The following is a 24,813-nucleotide window of genomic DNA, read 5'->3' on the forward strand; positions in this document are numbered from 1 at the left end:
AAAAAAAAAAAAAAAAAAAAAAAAAAAAAGAATAATACTACAATGAACATGAGTGTGCAGATATCTGTTTGAGATAGTGATTTTGTTTTCTTTGGGTATATACACAGAAGTGAGATTTCTGGGTTATAAGGTCATTATATTTTTGTTCTTTTGAGGAAACGCCATACTGTTTCCCATAGTGGCTGTACCAAATTGTATTCCACCAACAGTGTATGAGGGTTCCTTTTTCTCCACATCCTCACCAGGACTTGCTATCTTTTGACATTTTCATAATAGCCATCCTAACAGGTTTGAGGTGATATTTCATTGTGATTTTGTTTTGAATTCCTGTGATGATTAGTGATGTTGAACATCTTTTCATATACCTGTTGGCCATTTTTAGGTCTTCTCTGGGAATCCTGCTCTGGGTATCTATCCAGAATAATTTAAATCAGGTTCTCAAAGAGATATCTGCACTCCCATGTTTATTGCTGCATTAGTTACAATAACAAAATGTGGAAACAACCTAAATGTCAATTGAACAGATGAATGGATAAATAAAATGTGGTATATACATACAATGAAATACTATTCAGCTTAAAAAAAAAAAGTAAATCATGTCTCCTTTCATGGATAAACCATTGAGGATAAACCATTTACCTTTATATGAATAAACTTTAAGGATGTTTTGCTAAGAAAAATAAGCCACTCAGAGAAAGACAAAATACTGTATTATTCTACTTATATTTCTAGAAAATAATCAAACTCCAAGAAGCAGAGAGATGGTTGTCAGGGGCTGGGGGGAAAGGGAAATGGAAGTCACTAGTTAATGGACATAAAGCTTCAGCTATGCAAGATAAGTAATTTCTAAAGATCTACTGTACAACATTGTGCCTATAATAATAGAATTGTGCATTTCAAAATTTCTTGAGAGAGTAAATATGTTATGTATACTTATCAAATTAAAAAAAATATTGTATACCATAATTCTCTTGCTTTACTCTCTAGATATCCTCAATAAGCTGTTGTTGATTCTCCTTCTAACATAGACTCATAAATTCCATTATAGAATGGCTAAATCTGAGAATCTAGTTATTTTGAAAAAGTACTACATGAAGTCCCCAATGAGAGAAGAGATGTGCATGAGATATTTCATGCAAACTATGTATGTCATGAAAGAGCTTTCCACTTGTGTAATTAACATTTCCACTTGTGTAATTAACATTTGAACAAGCATGCTTTGAGTTGTATGGTATCCGGTAAACAATACGAAGTCTACTTTAATAAAAACAATAAAACCAACAATTAAGAAAAAAGTATATTCTGGGCTTCATAGAAATTTAACTACAAGACAAAAGGACAGTGAAACATTTTAAAAAGAAAACTTAATGTGATTCTTTCTCACACTGTGTAATGACTCAGAGTGATAACAGTGTTGTAATGGCAGTCAAATGAGCTCAGAGATGTATGATACTAGGGAGATCAGGAGAAACACAAAGGCTCCTTTGCATTTAAACTTTTAATAGTGACTGTGCAGTTTGAGACTGCTTGAGTTTTTGACGTGAAGTGAAACTCTTTTATTACATCACTCTCATCTCCATTTATAAAGTTTTATAACAAAAAAAGTAGACATAGAAGCTAATAATAATCTTTATTATAATATAAATACCCAGCTGAAATTTGCTGGCTATCCCTTAGGCCCAAGATATTACATTTGCTTAACAAAGTATCTCTGTGTTAGCCCATGCTTTAATTTGGAAAAAAATGTAGATAGATGGGTAGATTAAAGAAATAGATAGATGGATGTCATTTTATTGTTTTAAAATAACTTTATATTTATAAAGAGGCAAAGCAGTTAAAATAAATACTCGAAATAGATAATGTGCCTAAATTCTTAATCATTAAAATATCAAGTTTAGTTTGTTACATATAAGCAAAACTTTACTGTATTTTCTTGTTTAATATTAATTTGAGTGAAATACACTGAGAAATAATCAACTTTTTTGAGCTAAAAACAGACAGAGGATTTGTTTTACTTTTCTATTTTGCTTGGAATGTTTTAATCTTCTGTATAGTCTTGCTGAGGACTCCAAAATAAAATTTATCAAAGTCGAGCTGATTTGGTTAGTGAGACGGAGGAGAAAAACTCTGTTATATCTCTAAGAAAATATAGAGCTCTGCCAAACACAGGTTGAAAAACTTCTAAATTAACCTAAGCTGTCCATTTTCAGATGAGGAAAGTAAAGACAAAGTAAATTAGTTGAGGTTTTAGGGCCGATTAGATTCTTATCCAGGACTCCAGCATTTTACAAAATTTCCTGTAATGGCAGAGACTACATTGATTCATGATGTTGATAAGATCTTTTTGCAGTAAGGATTGATCATTTATATTTTCATAGAATATGTTACATTTAGCCACTATAAATAGTTGTTTATCTCATTTACTTCGTTTAACATGATAAAAAAGAATAATGAGACATAATAATAATGGACTTTTTTCCCATTCTTTCTACTGAAGACTCTTGGGAAGAATGGGTCACTTTGACCCAATGATCTCTGATAACATTCCTTCCTAGGTCAACATGCTATTAGTACTCACTAGTCAAAAAGCCATGGGGAGTCATTATGAAGGATGTTTCTAATCTGTCTACATTTCATATTGAAAATAAAACTGGGAATTATGGATTATGGAGCATGACTGACTAGGGAGTGGACTATTTTTTTTTTTAATTTAATGATGTAAGTAATTTCAGAAATCTCATTTTTTGTGGGTGAGCCTATCTCCCACATATATTACTCAGAGTGGAACTTGTGTGTGAAATCTGAAACTAAAAATTCATCTAAACGTGGGAACAAATCCACAGTTTGGGAGATCTGCATCTGATGGTCTTAAGATCAGACTTTTCCTGAGCTTGGCGTTTGTATATATCTTTTGAATTTTAAAACAATTTGGAATTAAGTTTTCTAATTGATCTGGGCCTGAGTTATCAATTCAACTCTTTTTATTTTTATAAATATCAAAGTTTATGCTATAGTTTCTATTTTAATAGTTGTTTAAGACTTACTATATCATATATGAATTCTCTTTATAAAACCCCATTTTGACCAATTGACTTTTTGATTTCTGTTTTCAGTTTTTCTGGGGTTTATTTCTATAATTATTGCATTTATGCTATATTAATTTAAGACAGTATTTGTCAGTACACCATTACGTGATATGATGAAATTAGTACATTAGTTTGAATTGTCTCTGGAGAAGTGCATTTTCTCTTAACAGCAATCTAGTTACATGTCTCCAGATAAACTACAAACACTAAATAGGTGAAAATAAAAAGACATGGTGGTCACAGTAAGAATCTCTCAATGATTACATCTTTTCAAAATCAGGAAAGAAACATCTCCATTTTCAGATTTTGCCCAACATTTTCCCAATCAAGATTCCATTCTGTGTATCATAGGATAATATATCATGCTCTGGTAAGTAATATTCTTAAAGTGACCCCTTTGGATTCTTTCCACATGTTTTATGCTTTTAAATGTATTAAAGATGTTAAACTACTTTGTTTAGATAGTAACAGTATTTACCATTAAGAACTACGTTTGTCAAACAGTAACTTCACACAATAAATAAACTTCACACAATAAATAACAGTGGCTTCAAAATGTAGATGTTTATTTTTCTTCCTCATGAAAGTTTCAAGTTTGGCAATTCAGGGCTTATTAGCCCAGAATTAGTCCCCAGAGACTCATGTTTTTGCTATCTCTGTTATTCAAATGTCCACATTAAGGATGGTTTTCATTTCAAGATCAACTCATAGCCCTAATAGATGCTTCAGAACCAGTTACCATAAACAAAGTCTGGCAGTACTTAGGAGCAGGAAATGAAGAAAAAGGGGAAAAGAGTGCTTTACATCTTTGCTTACACTGAGTTGACCAAGACCTGAGCATATCTTAATATGAGAGATAATCTTACTGTGAGAGATGGTGCGCAAAGACTGAAAGCAGGCTGAGTTTATCTTGCCTTTGCCATTACTAGCTCTTTGTATTTGGGCAAATCAAACATCCCTCAGTTTCCACATATATTAAATGGAAATATAATAATAGTACTATCTCAGAGTCTTATTTCATATATTTTTTTAATTTTAAATTTACTAATAGATGTTTCAAACTTAGACCAGTGCTTATCATATAAGGTATACTCTACCAAGTATTTAGCATTGTTGTCATTAATTATTATTATTTCTTCTGGAAAGCTAGGTGTTAGCCATAAATTGAGGATTCCATTACTTTGGAAGAAGGAGAAATTGGAATAGGGAAATAATTAGCATTCACACACTCATTGTATAACAGAAATGTAAATTTTTAAAAAGCAATCTGTAACAGTAATATCAGTGTCTGAATTTATGTCAAAAAGGAATTTTGAGGTCATGGGTCTATTCTTCTCAATGCTCCACTCCAGTCATATAGAAATGATGGATAAATTATGAAGACAATAATCAAATAGGCATAGCTTTGGTTGCAAACATGATAGCATTTCAGTAATTCACAAGAGGAATTATTAGTCCAGGTTCAAATCTTAGGCATATCAGGCTCAAGGACTGGAAACAGGCAAATGCTTTAAAGTCTTGGCAATGATGTAGGGTTAGAGTGAATCAGAAACACTCTACATGCAGGAGGTGTAGAGGGCCAGGCTGCTTGTACGAAAGCAGGGGTAGAGGCTAGCCCTGGAAAGTCACCCAGGAAAGGCCACCACAAGTGCCAGAAACAGCAGCTCTGAGAAGTCAATTATGAGAGTGACAAGGACACAACGAGGTTTTGGTTGACGTCACAAGCTAGTTCAGAGACGACATCTACAATATCTTGATGTCATCATAGGATTAGCAGCCTGACATTCCAATATAACACCATTATGGGCTGAATTGTAGTCCCTCAAAATTCATATATTGAAGCCTAAATCCCCAGTATGTCAAAATATGACTATATTTGGAGACTGAACATTTAAAGCAGTAATTCAGTTTAAATGATAGCATATAGATCTTAAATCAATCTGACTAGTGGCCTTGTAAAAGGAAGGAATTTGGACACACAAAGGATCACCAGGAATGTATGTGCACAGAGGAAACACATGAACACACAGGGAGAAGGTGGCCATCTACAAGCCAACGAGTGAGGCCTCAGGGAAACCAAACTTGCCAACAACTTGATCTTGATCTTATAGCCTCCAGAACTGTTAGACAATACATTTCCAATTGTTTAACTCACTGAGTCTATGGTATTTTGTTAAGGCAGCCCTAGCAAACTAGTACAAATACCTTGATCTGAAGTAGAGGACCAAAAGGTCAATGGAAATGATTATGAAGAGATAGAAATACAGTCTTTATTACAGCACATGCAGGTTAGGTCCACATCAGCCAGCAATTAGCAGAAATGCTGGGAAGAGAGAAGTGAGTAAGACAGACAGTCCCAGCTCTTATCAGTCTTGTCTGCTAAAGAACACAACCCATTATTTTTAATGTAAATATATACATATTAACATGTGCTGTGCCCCAAATCTCTTATCCTTTCACTTAAGTTATAGATCTATTCTAATTTGGTAAGTAAATAGGCACATCACTATTTTTAATAGGCTCATTTTATGGGTATATAATAGTTTGATTAAAATACTACATTTTAGCAGTTAGATTGTTTCTAAGCATCACTGTTATAAAAGTTTCAAAGCATCATTGTTACAAGAGTTTCACAGTGCAGTGTTTAAGGTGTTAGATTTATTTGGGTTCAAAATTTTCCTTCTGAGAACTTTACTGCTACCAGGTTAATGTGCTTTTTGTGTATGAAAGTGGAATTGGGTAGTTTCAGAAAATGTTCAGAAATCAATCAGTGGACCAGCTCTACAGTGAGCCAGCAGTTTTAAGATGTGACAAGGCTCTTTTCAAAAATTTACTGTGAGAATAAATTTAGTCAAATATTGTATTTTTTATGAAATATCATAATATTGTCCATTGAATATTAAGATTGTGATTTCTTATATTTTATAAAATATTAGTAGTATTTTTTCCTCATTGATTAGTATACTGAAATTCAGTACCAATGCAAAATGTTTCTTTAAATTTTTAGTATATGTTAATAATTTTATACACAATCAAGTGTTGATTGCTACATATAAAAAAATGTCAAAAGTCTATGATAGTAGATCTCTGAAACTATGTCATAAAATGTTTATATACTTATTAGGAAATCAAGAAACCTTTTTTCCTTGCTTTAACCAGTGAAAAAGGGTAATTTTCGCTAAGTTTATAAAAAACAGAAAACAGATTCTATACATTATAAGTTGTTTCTGAATGGATTCAATTTCCTCTCTTTCTTTTCATTTTTTAAAAATATCAGGTTATATTCATTTTCAGTTAGGAGAATAACCCCAACTACAGTCAATTTTATTTACTAGTTCATGAGCTATTCTATTAAAAAGATCTTCAATTCTTCTGCCATATATATCTTGCCATTAGAATCTTTAAATACATCATTCTTTGAAATGTATTTCTATATATCTGACTAAAGCTTCCTGTAACAATGCAATTTCTTTTGAATATGATTTATTCCTCATGTGAACCTCTGATATGGCACACATTAGATAGGCTTTGAGAGAGGGACTGGTTAAGTAGAGTTTATTGACATTTTCTTGAATACATTTGTGCTATTCACCTCTGGGTATATTTTGAGCTGTGTCATTTTAAGATACCTTCTTTTAGTGCAGCTAAATAATTCAGGTAAAAAAAAAGATGTAATTTGCAGAGGAACAGTGCTTGGTCTCCTTATTTTTTCCCAAAACAGATGTACCAGAACAAAATATACCAAGGATTTTATTTGTCCTTTCCCAGACTGGAAAATATCAGAGTATAGTCAAGAGACCCAACAGTTAGTACATAATTAGAAAGGAGAACAAAAAGCAGACATGCAAAAGGAAAACATACAATATGTATGAAAAATTAGTTCCGTTATATGTTTTCTTTGTTTTTGCTAGGTTCTTAGAATTAGCCAAGAAGCAGATGAGTAAATCATGACGTTCTGCCCAAACGTGTGTATATGCCAGAGAAGTTCAAGGAGTAGGAGAAGAACACAAAAAAGGTTTGTTATAAAAATACCATCAACCTTGTTCTGAAGTGGCTTGTTATGTGTGGTGACATGTTTGTCTTGCAAATGGATCTCAGGCTTGTTAGCTGAGCCTCTATGCTCTGTCCAATTCTGGAGCACTGTGGACAATTAGAGGGAGTTCAAGGAACTCTTACCCTCATTCTTGAGTCAAGGTAGGGATTGGCTGTCTCAGCGTGTTCTTCTAGGTTTTTAAAGTTTCAGGCTTCTACCTGGCATCTGTTGTCTTCATCTGTCTGTCTCTTTTGGAATCCTGGCCAGAAAAGAGTTCCTTCTCCACAAAATGAAGGAGGCCCAGTTCCCAAAAATAGGAAGTTCCACCTGAGGCCACCCCCAGAAGAAAGAGTTATTTCCCACTTCAGGTCTCCAAACACAGAGCACGTGCAAATGAAACATAGAACAGGTAACCTGGACCTGAAGGTCTTTGAGCAAAACTACCCTGCGTTCCAGAGCAGGGGCTTTTATAAGAAAGCTCTGTAGACCCAAGGCTTTGGCTCAGCCTTTTGTGAGTGGAGTTTTCACACCAGGGATGTGTGGGTGCCTCTGTGATGCCACGTATTCCAGGAAAACTTGATGAGAGCCGGGGTTTCCCTCCGGGAGGTTTGATTTACACTCCAGCATGTTTTGTGTGAAGGTGTGTCTACATGCGTGTTCAGGTGTAGGTGAACCCGAAGGTACATCTGAAGGTGATTTAAACCACAGTACAGATGCTTAGGAGTTTAGGGTCTTGAGCCACTCTCAAAGTCTTGCTTCACAAACAGTATCCTAAGAAAGCAAGCTTAGTGGGCACTAGGAAGAGGGGAATGTGGTGAAAGAAAATCCCCAATGTAATATGGTAAATCTTTTCATCTGGGAAATTTCTCTAACGTCAAAGCTGAAAATATAAATGAAGCTGGAAATCTACTGAGCAGTATTCTGGAGGGAAATTAGTACTCTCTTGACTGTGCTGTTAGGAATTCTCCAGGTCCAAGGAGTGGTCACCTTAAAATAGATAGCGTTAAGATTAAGATTAAGACAGCGTTTGCCTTTATGCTGTCTTTCTGAGTCCCCGTATTTCAAACTCTAGGTATTTTTACTCATCCCATGTTATGATACTGGCAAGTCACCCCACAAAAAAGAGTTTGGATAGTTGACTAGAAAAAGTGTTTGAAGATGGAGAAAGCTGTTTCCTGAAGCAGAACAAATAGTGTGGTATTGAGATGCTGAAAATATAAAGATCAAGAAAAAAGTGTCAAAACAGAAACAGAAGGGTTTAGCAAAAAGATGGACATGTGTGCACAGTGGCAGAAGGGGAGGGTGGGACGAATTGGGAGATTAGGATTGACATACATACACTATCATACATAAAATAGATAGCTAGCAGGAACATGCTGTAAAGCACAGGAAGTTCAGGTCAGTGATGACCTAGATGCGTGGGATGGGGGGAGGTGGGAGGGAGGTCCAAGAGGGAAGGGATATAGGTATACATATAGCTGATTCACTTCATTGTACAGCAGAAACTAACACAACATTGTAAAGCAATTATACTCCAATCAAAATAAAATAAAATAAGATGGAAAGTGAATATAATAATGAGACATCAAGGAAGAAGGGATGACGAGTGGATCTATATTGCAAATGTGTAAATGCTATAAAGAGGCAGGAATAATGACAGCCACTCCGCAGAGAAGGGGCAGTAGCACATTGCATTGCTGGAGTGACGTGGTTTGGGACAGGCTGTTATTATGTTCAACTTGGAGAGAAGACGGAGCTCACTCAAAATTCGGCTTGGATTTTGAAACTGATGACAACACACACACACACACACACACACACACACACACACACACACACCAAGATGGTATGTAAAGGTTTGTTACTTACATAACTGATGTCTCCAGGGAGAGCAGGACAGGCACCTCAAGCAAGTATGACATGTCTTGAGGGAGCAAGGAAAGGAGACTGGCCTGGGACTTGATTATGGTTAGGGGCTGAGGCTGGGGTGAGTGGAATTTCAATCCAATACATCCCCAAAGGAGGGAGCACCCAGGCTTTCTTATCAGCTTGCCACAGTGGGAAAAAATATAATATACTAGACAAAAGATACCAGAAAAATATTCACAACAAATTTACAGATAGAAAGAAAACAAAAGTTGTATAAAAACATTTTTATTTCCAAACTTTTTAACAAGCTGTTAAATGTACATAATGGTGATAAAGTAACTAAAATATTAAATATGTAACTATACATAGCATATAAATTGTATATCATAATATTAAATAGAAAGGTATTAGTATTATATACATTATATTGATAAAACATATGTGGCTGATTATAGAAATTAGATCAACAAGGTTTATAAATGTTTGATCAAATTTTGTGTTAGCCAATTTGTCAGGACTCAAGCAGTCCCACACTCTACTTGCTTTTGGCAAGGAAAATGAGAATAGTCTATATGAAGATCAGTTTGACAATGAAGTCAAATAAATTGTAGAATGACTGATTCAACCAATAAGAAATAATCTGATAGATTTCAAAATTATGGATACGTGGCTCTGTCTAAATTGGAAAAATATTATTCAAGGGTAGAAAATTGGCTAGATAAAATATACAATCATATTAAGGGATAATATTCATTCATTAGAACTATAGATTACCAGGGCTTCCCTGGTGGCACAGTGGTTGAGAGTCTGCCTGCCGATGCAGGAGACATGGGTTCGTGCCCCGGTCCGGGAAGATCCCACATGCCGCAGAGCGGCTGGGCCTGTAAGCCATGGCTGTTGAACCTGCGTGTCCGGAGCCTGTGCTCCGCAATGGGAGAGGCCACAACAGTGAGAGGCCCGCGTACCGCAAAAAACAAACAAAACAAACAAACAAACAAAAAAACACACTATAGATTACCTTGGGCACCAAGTATATAGACACTGAATTTAAAATTGGAGGGGTTAATATAGGTAGATTTGGTTCATTTGGAGGGGAAGTAGATAATTAATTTTGATGTCAAATTCCAATCCTGTCTATGTAGCATCTAATGTTACAAAAAGTAAATTCTTTCTACAGATTAAACCAATGGAGTCAACATAGCTGAAACTATTCTCTGAGTATACTGGTTTAATTGATTTTAATGCTTGTTAGTGTAAGGGAATCTGAATTTCTTTCTAATGAAGACATGATGATTTATACTAATCTACCATAAATTAAGAAATCACTATTGCTAAAAATAAAGAATGTGAACTTTTTGACTTTGTATTTTTTAAAAGTGCTGAGGAATTTTCTTAAATAAGTATTAACAGATTTTTCTATTTTTCAAGGTACAAAAGAAACTATCAATGGAAAATATTTAGTTTTTATAGTAAAAGTGTATACTTTCTTTTTTCAGTAAGTATATTTCAAGATAAACACCATATATTTACATTTATTTAAATATTTTTAAGCTCACAGAAAGTAAACCTGCTTTCTGGGTAAATGTGAATTTTGCTACCTCCCATATTACATTGTTTAGAGATTGAATCTTCTGGAATCAGATAGTAACAAGCCCCTGAATATGGAGAACATCACGGTATCTAGCTTTTAAACCTCCTTGAAAATTCAAAAAAAAAAAAAAATGATGCCACATATGCAGATTTACTTTATTTTTTGGCTTCTTTCTCTGTTAGTGATATTATATGCAACAACTTAATTAGTTGGATAGAACTGCCTTGCATTTTGTAAATGCAGCACTGGGACAACATTTTGTACAATTTTATGAAAGAGATAAATTGCAATTAAGCAAATGTAGTTTTTATTACAGTGCCAATTTTTCACACTGATGGAGTTAAATTTGCGCCAACATGCCCATTCAATTCCTTCTTTTCAGGAATTTCAATCCAATACATCAAATCTGACTTTTTCCAGCACTTGGCAAACAATGTCTCTGGCAACATGAAACTTGCTCAGTATGATTTTACAAAGAACTTGAGGAAGTGGAATTGGAGACTAAAAAACAGGATGTCAAATAAGATAAATAGAGGTGCTGAAGTCATTTTATATAAATGCTATAATTTTAAAAGAATTTTTATAATTTATAATATACAATTTAAATTTTATATTATATACTTTTATAACTTAAACCTTTATATGTGCTTAATAGAATTTTTGTGTATATGAAGCATATGTCTTAAAGCTATTCAAAAATGTAATAAGACAAAAAAAGGTGACATTTCATGTGTAAAGTCCTAGAAAATTAAAAATACATTCAGTTATTAAGCAAATAACTAGTGTAGATTTTTAAATTTAAAACAAATAAGGAATACTTTCAGTTTTGTTATTATTAATAGAATCATATAATTCTTGTCCCTTCAAATCCAGGGACCATAGATATATGTATATAGAGTAAAATGTTGAATATTAAATCCTTTGAAAAATTTAAGGGAAAAATACTGTAAAGAAAAATAAGAACTATACACTTTGGAAGAAAAACAAAAATCTGAAGTTACTTTAGTATGAATAAAAGCAGGTAGATTCTAGAAAGAAGTGGAAATTTGCTAGAACAGAATAGCAGAAGGCGGACATCTTGTCTTTAGCAGCTTTTTGCCTGAAGGCACACTGCAGTTCATTCCACATGCAGCAGCTAAAATTCTAATAGAATATCCATGATAATACTGGGTTAAAGAAATAGAAGAGAGAGGTGGGACCACCACAGATGCTTCAAAGGACAGGCAGTACCCCAGAAAACAGAGAGTTGGAGACAGGGAGTCATGTATTCTGTATACAAACTGTAAAAGTCTAATGTTCTTTGGCTAATCCCTGAACCACTTATGCATGGGATGTAGCTAAAATAGCTCAGCCATGGATAAAATATCTAAATTGTAATTTAAGTTGTTGACCAAGAGACAACATTTCCAGATTAAACCAAATCAATTCATTTGCCTGCTAGAACAAGCAAACAAATGAGACTACCAATACTATTTAGTGAATTATAACAGAATTCATAGAGGTCTAATTCACAAAGTACAGGATTTAATTTAGAATTACCAGGCATAAAGAAACAGAAAAATGTGTCTTACTCTCAAGAAAAAAAAGACAACATATATCAACAATACAATTACCCAAAGTTGGAATTATCAGATTAAGATTTTTACACATGTACATTTAACTATGCTTAATACTGTAAAGGAAAATATGCTCGCCATGAGTGAAAAGGTGTGAAAATTCAAAATTCTAGAAGTGGAAATACATCTGAAAAATATTACTGATTGAGCTCAAGAGCACAACAGGGATTGTATTAGTTTGCTAGGGTTGTCATAAAAAAGTACCACAAATGGGGTGGCTTAAAAAACAGAAATGTATTGTCTCATAGTTCTGGAGGCTACAAGTTTAAGATCAAGGTGCTGTAAGGATTTGTGCCTCTGAGGGCTCTGAGTAAGAATCTGTTGCATGCCTGTCCTCCAGCTCCCCAAGTTACAAGCAATTTTCACATTTCTTGACTAGTAGTGGAAGCATTACACCCATCTGCCTTTATCTTTCCTGTATGTGAGCCTGTGCCCAAAATTCCTCTTTTTATAAGGACAACATTCATATTGGATTGGAGCACACCCTAGTGACCTCTAATTATATTTATCACAACCCTATTACCAAGCAAGGTCACATTCTGAAGTGCTAGGTGTCAGGACTAACACATAAGGATTTTCAAGGGGACACAGTTTAACCCATAAGAGGTTTGATGGAGGAAAAAGTCAAAAACAAAAACATAGATTGATGGAAATTATCTGATCTGAAAAAAAAATAAAATGTTGGAAAGAAGAAACATAAGAGAATAACTCCTCATGAAACTTTTGGACAATATCCAAAGATCTAAAAAGAACGTAACAAATTTCACAAATTTCACAGAATTTCACAAAGAGAGAAGAGGAAGAAAGAATGTGGCAGAAAACAAAGTATTTAAAGAGATAGTTAGTGGCTGATTATTTCACAAATATGGTCTAAGATAAGAATTTACAGGTTTATGAACATAAGCAAATCCCAAGAAAAATAAAAACAAATGAAACCAACATATGTATGATGCTGAAAAACAAGGGTAAAGAAAATTTGAAAATAGCCAGGTTAAAAGAGCACACTACAAGCAGAACAATAATTTGAACAAGTGACTTGAATACAATATCCATCAGTGCATACTAATCTTAACAAAAAATGAATAGATAAATTAATATATTAACTGAGAAGATAATTTTCCTTAAAGTAGAATCCCAACTGATATTATATAGAAGATGATAGAAATAGTTCCCATTTAGACATCATTATAGTGATAGATGATACAGTTGAAAGCTAAAGCTAATGGATATAGGCATGCCAAAGAACATGTATGGTAGAGGCATATCTATATATCTATATTGACTTATTTATTTCCAAGGTTGCATGGTGGTAATGGACCATCATTTTGGGGGAAGGTATAAACTAGGACATTTTAGGGTGATACTGGATAGACACACATTATAGATGATAGGGAGAGAGAGAGAGAGGCGTTGGAACAAATATGGCAAAATAGTAACAATTTGGATATGTAGGTGAGAGAAATTTGAATTTTCTCTGTACTGAACTTTCAACTTCTTGTAGGTTGCAAACTATTTTTTAAAAGAAAATTAATTTTTCCAGTATCATGAATGAAGAAAAGGACCTCAATACAGATGTTCAAGATATCAATAGCTTTTCACAGAACAATTCTCGCAAATAATTATACATATCTTTTGAAAAATACAGCCCATAAAATCTGGCAGAGGAAATAGAAATAAAATAAATTTTATAATTTATGAAGAAATTAATTCCATCAATTAAAAATCTTTCCACGGAGAACATCTTATGGCTAAAGGGCTCCTTTGAGAACTTCTTTTGAATATTTAAGGAAGAATTGACTCTAACCTTACAAAAACGATTTCAAATAATAGAAAGTATGGAAGACTTTCTAAATCTTCTTATGAGTCCAGCACAATCTTCCTACCAATAGCCGATGAAGACTTCCCAAGAAAGAGAATATGGGCAATCTCTATCATGAACTTAATTATAAAAATCCTTACATATTAGCAAATTTATCCAATGATATAAAAAGTTAATACATTATGATTAAATAATATTTATTCCACAAATTCAAGAGACTTCAACATTGAAAATTTAATTAATATAATTAATCGTAATAGCAAAAGAGGAGAAATTGCAGTAAAATTTTCATAAAATTTAGCTTTCTCAGTAACATATTAATTTAAGGGAATTATCTCAATCTGATAGAGAATATCTATAAAAATAGCAAGCTCAGTGGCAAAAAAATTGAGTGTTATTTCATTAACTTTGGTTACAGTGATCTCATCTAACAAGAGTAATATGAAGAAAGGAAAACTAATACAGTAAAATTAAATTATGTTCATTAACAATATGAGAGTGAAAGAAGCAATAGAGAGAGTGGACATAACAATTCTTGATGCACAACATCTGAAAAAAGACTCCTATCTCCAATATATAAGAATACATGTACCTAAATTAAAAAGGAGATAATCCAATAATGTTCAAAATGCATGAACAAGAACTTTACCAAAAAAGCTCAGCAAAGGGCCTCAGAAATGTTGCATAAAGTACTGATTGGCAGGAAAATACAATTTAAAACCAAATTATGATATCATGTGGCTAAAATAGAAAACACTGACTATTTGTGAGGAAACAGAGTAAGAGAAGCTCTAACTGCCCCCCCCCCACGGCTGTGGGAATGCAGATTGGTACAACTGATTCTGGTAGTGTCTCTTAAAATTGTGTGTGTGTGTGTGTGTGTGTGCATTTATCATAAAATTTGAACTGGTACCTCATAGACTGATTGATTATTTCCAATCCTTTGCTGTTATATGCAATGCTTCAATCAATTGTCTTAAAAAGTGGGCTTCCCTGGTGGCACAGTGGTTGAGAGTCTGCCTGCCGATGCAGGGGACACGGGTTCGTGCCCTGGTCCGGGAATATCCCACGTGCCGTGGAGCCTGCGCGTGTGGAGCCTGTGCTCCGCAACGGAAGAGGCCACAACGTGAGAGTCCCGCGCACTGCCAAAAAAAAAAAAAAAGACACTATGCCTGTCCTTAAATGTAAAGGTAAAAGTTGTGTGTGTGTATGTGTGTGTGTGTGTGTGTGTGTGTGTGTGTGTGTGTGAGACTATTGATAGAAATATATTTAAAATCTAGTCTCCCACAGGAGGAATAAGGATCTGCTTAAATCACCAGGTTTTCAAAAGCCTTAGATTTTGTGTATGAGCACAGAAAAAATATTATACCATGATATTAGAGAGAATTATAATTTTCCCAAAGCGTGAAGATAATGCTAGATCAAGTAATGAGCATAGTAGTAGATACCATACAGCTTGGGTAAGCAGAGTGAAATGGAGTGAAATAAACCCAGCTCACCTGGCTTTTTATCACTTCTCCTCTAGTTGGGTGTGTGATGTACTACTTATTCTTGACGTCATTTCCCGCATCTCTAAAATTAGAGAATGCACTCACAGACTTTAGGATGTCCCAATCCTTGTTAGTCTAGAGCTCTTTCCACTGTCTACCTAACTCCCCAGCATGTAGACAACAATGAAAGTCTGCTTTGATTGCAGCCAGTATGGGTCATCAACAAAACTTGAAGGGTTTGCTCCTGTCCCATCCCTGTATCTGCAGACCCTACCTCCCCTAGGTTAGCTCTGGTAAACTGCTAGGATTACAAAGGTCACTTGATAGATGTGCCAATTAACTCAATGGTCATAATCATTTCACAATGTATACATATATTGTCATCACATTGTACACCTTATCAATCACATTGTACAACTTAAATATACAATTTTTATTTTTCAGTCCTACCCTAATAAAGCTGGAGAAAATTTAAAAAGAAGAAAAGGTCATAGCTTGAAAAGCACTGTTGTATTAACTATATCATGAATGTTTCAGTATTGAGGGACTATGGTATTCTCCCCCTAGCAAAACACTTTTCAAGATGATCCTGAAAAGTTTGTCTTTGCACTTCTTGTGTATGTTTGTGACCATGACAATTAAAGATCGAATGTATAAATGTTAGTCTTGCTGCATGGACTCAGTTTAGTTTGCGACATCTGACTTTCAATGGTTTGATAGCTCGGGAAAGCCTTGGGTTCAGCAATGACAGTTTACTAGTAAATGTTCATACAGTGCTACGTTTGGTCTAAAATATTATGGTTTCAGCTTCAATTCCATGCAGTAATCAGTTTTGCATGTTTAATAGTATGTCTTATATGAGTCATTTAGATGCAACTTCTTGCAAATATAAGCTTGATTGGGCATAAGAGAAAACCTGTAATGTATGTAAAGCTTCATGGTAATGCAGGGCAGCGGAAAATCAAGTAGAGGCAGTTGTGTGATTGCACAGCGATGCGTTGATTAGTAGGAAAACAAATTAAAATACACTGTACCGTAAATACTTGCTTTGCATTAAAAATACTCTGTCAATATTCCTACAATGGTTTTTGAAGTGATCTTACTTCACTTGGATATTACAGGAAAAAAAGGGTAAAAGTGTAATTTGAGTTAAGTTCTTCCTGGTTATGCTTTTTATTAATAACTTAGGTAGTTATTATATCCTTATATTCATAGGACTTCCTGATTTATAGTTAGTATATTTATTATAGTTTCTTATTTCCTTGAAGCAAATTAGATTCATTAGTTCAAATAAAATTGGTTATTTTTGTGAATCTAAGAAAAGAAAAAATAAAAATAAATCAAAACTAAATTTCCTCTGCAGATCAAAAATGTGCTTGTAAGATTTAAACCAAATTGCATGGGATTATAAAATGTGTTTTATAATTTTAAATTAGTTTTAAATTTACATGCATGCATATGGTAAACATTAAAATATGTTAGAAAAAGCACACACACACACACAGAAAACATTTTCCTATTCCTCTAAATCTTCACTTCTTCTCCTCAGAGCTGATGTAATGTTTTTATAATATTTACCCTTAAAAAAATAAAATCTGGAGTCATACTGAATAGGTTTTCATTCAGGTAAAATAGTAATAGTGATAGTTATACTAATGTAGTAATATCAGAAGCAGCATTCAAATTATATGGATCCTGTAGTAATTTCCAAAGAACTATATGAAGTTTACATAGGTGACAAGCAGTATTTAAAATTCATAAAGTAACAAATGTAGGGTATCAAGGATATTGTTCAAAATACACAGGACTTGAAATCGTTGTTTTACCAAATTATTTGATCAATTTTATTTTGATTATATAAAATAAAATATTTCTTATATGGAGAAGTTGCTTTTCTCTATCCCAGGTTAATTCCTGTACTCCTTTATCGGTAAGGACCACTGCTTGAATCTACAAGATACTGTCCCGGGCCATTTTATATCTTTACAAGTAGAGTCTAGATTTGGGGGAAAAAGAAAAATGCTTTGCTGGTCCCATTATACGTTACATGATATTTTCTTAACTCACCTCTCATTGTTGGATATTAATCATGTTTTAAATAAATCTATTCTCACAAGTAATGCATCAGTAAGCATTTTGTTCAGTCTCTCCTTGTGACTACGAGCTAGAGTTTCCTTGGAACTGGGCTGTTCGATATAGTGATTTTCAGCCATATGTGGCTTTGGAACAAGAGAAATTAGGCTACTATGAATTTAGAAGGGCTGGTAAATACAAAATACAAGCTAGATTTCAAAAACTTCATACAAAAAAGAGGCTATAAAAATCTCATTTATATTATATGTTGCTATGTTTAAATGACAATACTTTGGAAACATAAGGTTAAAATACATTATTAAAATTAATTTCACATTGTATGAATAATATATCTATACACATGTATATAGTGCATATGTAATATATTCATGAATATGTAGTATTGTATGTATACATGCATATATTTAGCTTGAAAAATATATGTCATATTTGGAGCTCAATTTATTTTAGCTATAATTATTTTGTCCCACATTTTAAAATGTTATAGCTTTAAAATAAAATTAGAAATTGGCAGATTGAAACTCTAAATTTATTTTCTTTCTTTCCCTGTTAATCATGCCATTATGTCTTTCTTATTGATGGAACATTTTTCCATACATTTTAGAAAATGTTTATCTTGTTTCCTGTAAAAAAATTCTTTTGTTAGTTAAGATGTGATAGCATTTCCTTGATAGGTTATTGTAGTCAATATTGACTCTTCATACTCTGTGTATGGTGTAGCTCTTTTGTTCAGATGTCCCCTAAAAATAGTTATTTTTCAAAAATAACTTATGTATCTTCAATAAAAATATTATAAAACACCTCCAGCACAGGTATTTTATAATATTTGCTCTTCCTATTAATACATGAAATGTGAATCCTTGAATGGTGACTTGTACACATATATCCTAAACTTATAGGATAATAACTACAATGAGGTATTTTTTTTTCCCCAGAAAGGTGATCTCTTTGCTCAATGACCTGCTTCATTGTTACAGCAGAATTGAAAGAGATTCTTTCCAAGCTAAAATATCAAAGTGTTAACCTGTCAAGGTCTTTGTTATTTAAGAATATGAGGAACGGGCTTCCCTGGTGATGCAGTGGTTAAGAATCCACTTCCCAATGCAGGGGACATGGGTTTGAGCCTTGGTCTGGGAAGATCTCACATGCTGTGGAGCAACTAAGCCCGGGCACCACAACTACTGAGCCCGTGAGCCACAACTACTGAAGCCCATGTACTCTAGGTCCAGTGCACCACAACTACTGAGCCTGCACACCTAGAGCCCGTGCTCTGCAACAAGAGAAACTACTGCAATGAAGAGTAGCCCCCACTCACCACAACTAGAGAAACCCCACACACAGCAACAAAGACCCAACGCAGACAAAAATAAAATAAATAAAATAAATAAATTTATTAAAAAAAAAGAAATTGAGGAAATAAATCCTGTGTGTGAGCCTGCCTCCCTCTCCAGGGATAATAAACAATAGAGTGTTTTGTTGACTGACTCACAATTAACACTCTACGTTATAGCTCTGGGCTCTAGAAAATCATGATGCCTTCCTTACATGTTTTGAAAATAGAGCAGAGTAAGACATGTGTAGGAAAATCTAACACATCCTATGTTGCTCTGTGATGATCACTTTAGTACATTTTTAAGTATCAAATATCAAGTTATTTCTCAAATTAAGACTTGTTTTGGTGCTTTGTCTCTACTGATGCATTAAACTCATGCTTGGGTTCCTATCAGTCAATGGATCAATATGTGTGACAAGATGTGGTGGTCTGAGGCTGATAACTTCCCTGACACAAGAAGATGTTCAGAAAGGGACTTGAACTAGACTTCTCATCAGATGTGGATTAAGAGTGTACATAGTACATTAAATTCAGAAGAGTTTAGTGAGAGTCATTTAATGTAGTTTTAATAATTTCGTATAGCTGAATATTGTCTCGTGTCTTTCTGATCATATTCCTTGTCAGGTTTGAAACAAACATGGCTTGAGAATTTTCCTAAGAGATTTTTATTGTTATATTCCTGCAAGTGATTTTAACATTATCATATTAATACACAGATATTATACTAAATTTATTGCATGAGATTTTTTTATGGCAAAAACAAATATTAATTGGCCACTGACATTTTGTCAACTTCAAAAGAATTACTGTTCTTCAAAAGTAATCTCTATACAAAAAGAAAGGATTTTTTCACTTCCATGTTCTCTTTCAGTTACTGATAAACTAGGTATAACTTGCCCTTGGCAAGATTCACTATGTCTGCTTGGGCAGTCTCTCTATATAATTTTAATTTGTTTTCTTTTTTTTTTGCACAAATGCCATGACAGAGAGTCCCAAAGATGAAGCCTGTCAAATTAGAGTCTGATTGTCCACAGGCAAATATGCCAAACAAAAATAACTCATGACAAGTTTATTGAATCATTGATTTTTAAATACCATTTTAGTTATAATCCAAACATAAATATGATGCAAAGAAAAGTTCCATTGGCATTAAACACTCGACATCAAAGAAAAATCACACATGAATCACACATAAAACTTTGTAACCTCCACACCAGCGTAAGCAAGGAAAGCCTCACGCTCTGCTCACAGAAGAGCAGTAAGCATGTTTCCCTGAAAATATTTGATAAACATTTTCCAACATGTCAAAATACTATGAAATACATTTTTATTTTTTGAGGTATTATTTATGAAGGGTAAAATGCATAAAATTTAAAGGCAAATTCAATTAATTTTACACCCATGTAACAATATCCTAAACAAGCTGTAGAATAGAAATGTATAGCTTGAATTTTTTTCTCAAATTAATGTTTAGAGATCTATCCATGTTCTGGCATAATTCATTTTGTGCTACTGTGACATAATTGGAAGAATGATATTTTATTGTTGTGTAATATTCCATTGTATGAAGATACCACATTTGTTTTCCTTTCTCCTTTTCATAGACATTTAGTTTGTTTAGAGCTGTTTAATGAATAAAGCTGTTGTGAAGATTTTTGTGGACTTGTGCACTCATTTCTCTTTTTTAAAATATTTTTTAACATCTTTATTGGAGTATAATTGCCTTACAATGTTGTGTTACTTTCTGCTGTATAACAAAGGGAATCAACTATACATATATCCCTATATCCCCTCCCTCTGGCATCTCCCTCCCACCCTCCTTATCCCAACCCTCTAGGAGGTCACAAAGCACTGAGCTCATCTGCCTGTGCCATGCGGCTGCTTCCCCCTAGCTATCAATTTTACATTTACTAGTGCATATATGTAAATGCCACTCTCTCACTTCATCCCAGTGGCCACTTCGTGCCACTCTCTTACCCTGCCCTGTCCCCGTGTCCTCAAGTCCATTCTCTATGCCTGCGTCTTTATTTCTGTCCTGCCGCTAGGTTCTTCAGAACCACTTTTTTTCTTTTTACATTCCATATGTATGTGTTAGCATACGGTTATTTGTTTTTCTCTTTCTGACTTAACTTCATTCTGTATGACAGACTCTAGGTCCATCCATCTCATCACAAGTAACTCAATATCGTTTCTTTTTATGGCTGAGTAAAATTCCATTGCATATATGTGCCACATCTTCTTTATCCATTCATCTGTTGATGGACACTTAGCTTGCTTCCATGTCCTGGCTATTGTAAATAGTGCTGCAATGAACATTGTGGTACATGCCTCTTTTTGAATTATGGTTTTCTAAGGGTATATGTCCAGTTGTGGGATTGCTGGGTCATATGGTAGTTCTATTTTTAGTTTTTAAGGAACCTCCATACCGTTCTCCATAGAGGTTGTATCAGTTTACATTCCCACCAATAATGCAAGAGGGTTCCCTTTTCTCCAAACCCTCTCCAGCATTTATCGTTTGTACATTATTTGATGATGGCCATTCTGACCAGTGTGAGGTGAAACCTCATTGTAGTTTTGATTTGCATTTCTCTAATGATTGATGATGATGAGCATTCTTCCATGTATTTGTTGGCAATCTGGATATCTTCTTTGGAGAAAAGTCTATTTAGGTCTTTTGTCCATTTTTGGGTTGGATTGTTTTTTTGATATTGAGCTGCATGATCTGCTTGTAAATTTTGGAGATTAATCCTTTGTTGGTTGCTTCATTTGCAAAATTTTCTCCCATTCAGAGGGCTGTGTTTTCATCTTGTTTATGGTTTCCTTTGCTGTGCAAAAGCTTTGAAGTTTCATTAGGTCTCAGTTGCTTATTTTTGTTTTTATTTCCATTTCTCTAGAAAGTGGGTCAAAAGGATCTTGCTGTGATTTATGTCATAGAGTGTTCTGCCTATGTTTTCCTCTAGGGGTTTGATAGTGTCTGGCCTTACATTTAGGTCTTTAATCCATTTTGAGTTTATTTTTGTACATGGTGTCAGGGAGTGGTCTAATTTCATGCTTTTACATGTAGCTGCCCAGTTTTCCCAGCACCACTTATCGAAGGGGCTGTCTTTCTCCATTATATATTCTTGCCTCCTTTATCAAAGGTAAGGTGACCATATGTGAGACGGTTTATCTCTGGGTTTTCCATCCTGTTCCACTGATCTACATTTCTGTTTTTGTGCCAGTACCATACTGTCTTGATTACTGTAGCTTTGTTGTATACTCTGAAGTCTGGGAGCCTGATTCCCCCAGCTCTGTTTTTCTTTCTCAAGACTGCTTTGGCTATTCGAGGTCTTTTGTGTTTCCATACAAGTTGTGAAATTTTTTGTTCCAGTTCTCTGAAAAATGCCATTGGTAGTTTGATAGGGATTGCATTATATCTGTAGATTTCTTTGGGTAGTATAGTCATTGCCACAATGTTGATTCTTCCAATCTAAGAATACACTATATCTCTCCATCTATTTGTATCATCTTTAATTTCTTTCATCAGTGTCTTATAGTTTTCTGCATACAGTTCTTTTGTCTCCTTGAGTAGGTTTATTCCTAGGTATTTTATTCTTTTTTTGCAATGGTAAATGTGAGTGTTTCCTTAATTGCCCTTTCAGATTTTTCATCATTAGGGCATGGGAATGCAAGAGATTTCTACTCATTAATTTTGTATCCTGCTACTTTACCAAATTCATTGATTAGCTCTAGTAGTTTTCTAGTAGAATCTTTAGGATTCTCTATGTATAGTATCATGTCATCTGCAAACAATGACACTTTTACTTCTTTTCTGATTTGGATTCCTTCTATTTCTTTTTCTTCTCTAATTGCTGTAGTTAAAACTTGCAAAACTTTGTTGAATAATAATGGTGAGAGTGGGCTAACTTGTCTTATTCCTGATCTTAGAGGAAATGGTTTCAGCTTTTCACCATTGAGAACGATGTTGGCTGTGGTTTTGTCACATATGGCCTTTATTATATTGAGGTAAGTTCCCTCCATGCCTATTTTCTGGAGGGTTTTATCACAAATGGGTGTTGAAATTTGTCAAAAGCTTTTTCTGCATCGATTGAGATTATCATATGTTTTTTCTCCTTCAATTTGTGAATATGGTGTATCACATTGATTGATTGGCATATGTTGAAGAATCCTTGCATTCCTGGGGTAAACCCCCCTTGATCATGGTGTATGACCCTTTTAATGTGCTGTTGGATTCTGTTTGTCAGTATTTTGTTGAGGATTTTTTATCTATATTCACCAGTGATACTGGCCTGTAGTTTTCTTTTTTTGTGACATCTTTGGTTGGTTTTGGTATCAGGGTGATGGTGGCCTCATAGAATGAGTTTGGGAGTGTCTCTTCCTCTGCTACATTTTGGAAGATTTTCAGGAAGATAGGTGTTAGCTCTTCTCTAAATGTTTGATAGAATTTGCCTGTGAAGCCATCTGGTCCTGGGCTTTTGTTTGTTCGAAGATTTTTAAACACAGTTTCAATTTCAGGGCTTGTGATTTGTCTGTTTATATTTTCTATTTCTTCCTGGTTCAGTCTCAGAGGGTTGTGCTTTTCTAAGAATTTGTCTATGTCTTTCAGGTTGTCCATTTTATTGGCATATAGTTGCTTGTAGTAATCTCTCATGATCCTTTGTGTATCTGCAGTGTCAGTTGTTACTTCTCCTGTTTCATTTCTAATTCTGTTAATTTGAGTCTTTTCCCTTTTTTTCTTGCTGAGTCTGACTAATGGTTTATCAATTTTTTTTATTTTCTCAAAGAAACAGCATTTCATTTTATTGATCTTAGCTATTGTTTCCTTCATTTCTTTTTTATTTATTTCTGATCTGAGTTTTATGATTTCTTTCCTTCTGCTAACTTTGGGGTTTTTGTTCTTCTTTCTCTAGTTGCTTTAGGTGTATAGTTAGGTTGTTTATTTGAGATGTTTCTTGTTTCTTAAGGTTAGATTGTATTGCTATAAACTTCCTTTTTAAAACTGCTTTTGCTTCATCCCATTGGTTTTGGGGCATTGTGTTTTTGTTGTCATCTGTTTCTAGGTATCTCTTAATTTCCTCTTGATTTCTTCCAGGATTTCCTGGTTAGTTTGTAGTATATTGTTTAGCCTCCATTTGTTTGTGTTTTTTCAGTGTTTTTCCTGTAATTGATATCTAGTCTCATAGCACTGGGGTCGGAAAAGATACTTGATATGATTTCAATTTTCTTAAATTTACCAAGGCTTGATTTGTGACCCAACATATGCTCTGTCATAGAGAATGTTCCAGGAGCACTTGAGAACAAAGTGTATTTTGTTTTTTTTTGGATGGAATGTCCTATAAATATCAATTAAGTCCATCTTGTTTAATGTGTCATGTAAAGTTTGTGTTTCCTTATTTATTTTCATTTTGGATGATCTGTCCATTGGTGAGAGTGGGGTGTTAAAGTTCCCTACTATTATTGTGTTATTGTCGTTTTACCCTTTTATGGCTGTTAGCATTTGCCTTATGTATTGAGGTGCTCCTATGCTGGGTGCACAAATATTTACAATTGTTAAATCTTCTTCTTGGATTGATCCCTTGTTCATTAGATAGTGTGCATCTTTGTCTCTTGTAACATTCTTTATTTTAAAGTCTATTTTGTCTGATATGAGAATTGCTACTCTAGCATTCTTTTGATTTCCATTTACATGGAATATCTTTTTCCATCCTCTCTTTTTTCAGTCTATATGTGTCACTAGGTCTGAAATAGGTCTTTTTTAGGCAGCACATATATGGGTCTTGTTTTTGTATGCATTCAGCCAGTCTATGTCTTTTGGTTGGAGCATTTAATCCATTTACATTTAAGGTAATTATCAATATGTATGTTCCTATTTCCATTTTCTT

The sequence above is a fragment of the Lipotes vexillifer genome, unplaced genomic scaffold (genome assembly GCF_000442215.2).
Source record: "Lipotes vexillifer unplaced genomic scaffold, Lipotes_vexillifer_v1.1 scaffold458, whole genome shotgun sequence".
NCBI lineage: Eukaryota > Metazoa > Chordata > Mammalia > Artiodactyla > Lipotidae > Lipotes > Lipotes vexillifer.